This window comes from Colobus angolensis, unplaced genomic scaffold, assembly GCF_000951035.1.
Source record: "Colobus angolensis palliatus isolate OR3802 unplaced genomic scaffold, Cang.pa_1.0 Scaffold292, whole genome shotgun sequence".
In the NCBI taxonomy this organism is placed as follows: Eukaryota; Metazoa; Chordata; class Mammalia; order Primates; family Cercopithecidae; genus Colobus; species Colobus angolensis.
The window spans coordinates 3,679,708-3,682,068 of NW_012116177.1; the positions used below are offsets into that span (position 1 = coordinate 3,679,708).

The window sequence follows — 2,361 nt, forward strand, 5'->3', positions numbered from 1 at the left end:
ATGCTAGCACAGATGCCATGGTTATTTTAGGTGTCATTTTAAAAAATTATATAGCTCATTTATAAACCTTTAGTTTTTATACATTTTTTTTTTACTGCTGTCCTTATCAGATCATTCTAGTGATGCCAAAATTATCATAGTAGCTTCTGAAAATATTTGAAAAATCTAAGAAGATGATACCTATTTTTTGATACGATTTTAAATTAATGATTAACATATTGGAACTTTAGATACGTCTACATGGTAAAAGTAATCGAATGTGTTCAGAAATACTTGGCTGTGGAGTTACAATCCTACCATCTTTTGTTGTCATAATGATACAGAGACCTACAGAGTTGAAACAGTGAAACCTGGAAAGATTGTCTGGCAGGAAGACCCTCGTTTCCAAGATAGCAGTTCAGAAGAGGAAGATGTTACTGAAGAAGCAGATCACAGAAAGTCCAGTCCTGGGTAAGCAATTTGTTTCTTTGCAGGCATAGTTCATAATTTGTAAAATCTGAATTAGACATGTTTAGAAATATTTTAGCTTCTGTTCACATGACGACTAAATTGTCTTATCTCAGCTTTTTGTGTTTTTTTTTTTGAAATGGAGTCTTGCTCTGTCACCCAGGTTGGAGTGCAATGGCGTGATCTCAGCTCACTGCAACCTCCGCCTCCTAGATTCAATCGATTCTCCTGTCTCAGCCTCCCAAGTAGCTGGGATTACAGGCATGCGCCACCACACCCGGCTAATTTTTGTATTTTTAGTAGAGATGAGGTTTCACTATGTTGGCCAGGCTGGATTGAACTCCTGACCTCAAGTAATCCGCCCACCTCAGCCTCCCAAAGTGCTAGGATTACAGGCGTGAGCCACTGTGCCTGGCCATCTCAGTGTCAGAGTGTTCTCTAGCCTTTTTATAATGGAGAGTGTGTTTCCTTTTCCATGAGATTTGGATAGCACTAAGGGGAAGATAGGATGTGCATAGAAAAGGGAAAGTAGCCTGACAGTGAAGTCACTGGTCTGGAAACAGGATGCTGCAGTTGACTGGGTGCCTACCCATGGGAGGCACTGGCAACTGGGGTAGCAGTGATGGGAGTGAGAGTATCAGCAACCAACACAGGAAAGATAGAGGTTCTACTTAAACAAGTTGTCATTATCAAAGCTTCAGATGGAAGAATGTTAGAGGGAGGGTTATTTTAACTCAGGGCAAAATGTGCAAAATACAAAGCAGATATATTTAAGAGTCTTGCTCACCTGGATTCTAGAGGGAAAAGGAAAAAAAAAAAGATATACTTAACAAATAGTGTATTTATGTTTTGAATATAAATATTCTTAAATATTGAAATTAAACCAACCAATACCTATTTTTTTCTCTCTCTCCCTTTGTCCTGTTTCTTTTCAGAGAAGCACCATTACTTGAGAAAGAGACCACTAGATTTTTCTTTTTCTCTAAGAATGATGAAAGACTTCAAGGTCAGTCCATTTTTTTCATCAAATCACGCACATAGAACAGGTAATAGTACAGCTACAATAATTCACATCCAGGAATTTTGACCATTGGTAGTGTCATGTGGTTTAACCCCATTTGTTCACTGATGAATGTTAACTTGTAAAGCTGTCAAGGACTGAGAACTCCCCACTCACCACTTTCTTTGCTCACTCATTCTCATCAGCAAAGGCTTGTTTTGTTCCAGGGGCTTCCTTAGATGTTAGGCATACAAAACCCCTAAGTTTTTAGTACCATAAAAGTCCATGTGAAAACTCAGGGTGTTGGTGAACTCATTTTTTTTTTTTTTTTTTTTTTGAGGCGGAGTCTCGCTCTGTCGCCCGGACTGGAGTGCAGTGGCCGGATCTCAGCTCACTGCAAGCTCCGCCTCCCGGGTTTACGCCATTCTCCTGCCTCAGCCTCCCGAGTAGCTGGGACTACAGGCGCCAGCCACCACGCCCGGCTAGTTTTTGTATTTTTAGTAGAGACGGGGTTTCACCGTGTTAGCCAGGATGGTCTCGATCTCCTGACCTCGTGATCCGCCTGTCTCGGCCTCCCAAAGTGCTGGGATTACAGGCTTGAGCCACCGCGCCCGGCCTCATTTCTTAAAGCCTAGCATAAACAAAGTTTCATAATAGTAAATGATATATATATGAACAGTAAAAGCAATACTATATTTTTCATTTAGAAAGAAAGAATACTAATTTTTAAAAATAAGTAGAAACTGAGGGAAAAGAATGATCTTAACTAGAATTGGAGACCTTGATAATGCCAACCCTTAAAATATCACCCATTTTAGCAGTAGTTTGCTGCCTCATCTTTCTTGTTTTTCCCCTAGTAGGTTCTGACTTATTCTGGAGAGGAGTAGGAAGTAATATTAGCAGGAACTCTTGGG

The 2,361-nt window shown here is 40.2% G+C and overlaps 1 pseudogene across 1 annotated transcript in view; it reads left to right on the top strand.

The window, feature by feature from the left end:
* LOC105516861 overlaps positions 1–2,361 on the top strand; it is a 33,670-nt pseudogene that overhangs the window by 29,600 nt on the left and 1,709 nt on the right. The window contains exons 10-11 of the transcript XR_001002558.1: positions 268–450; positions 1,383–1,453. The product of XR_001002558.1 is annotated as a nucleolar protein 8-like (transcript). The remainder of the gene's footprint in view (positions 1–267; positions 451–1,382; positions 1,454–2,361) is intronic.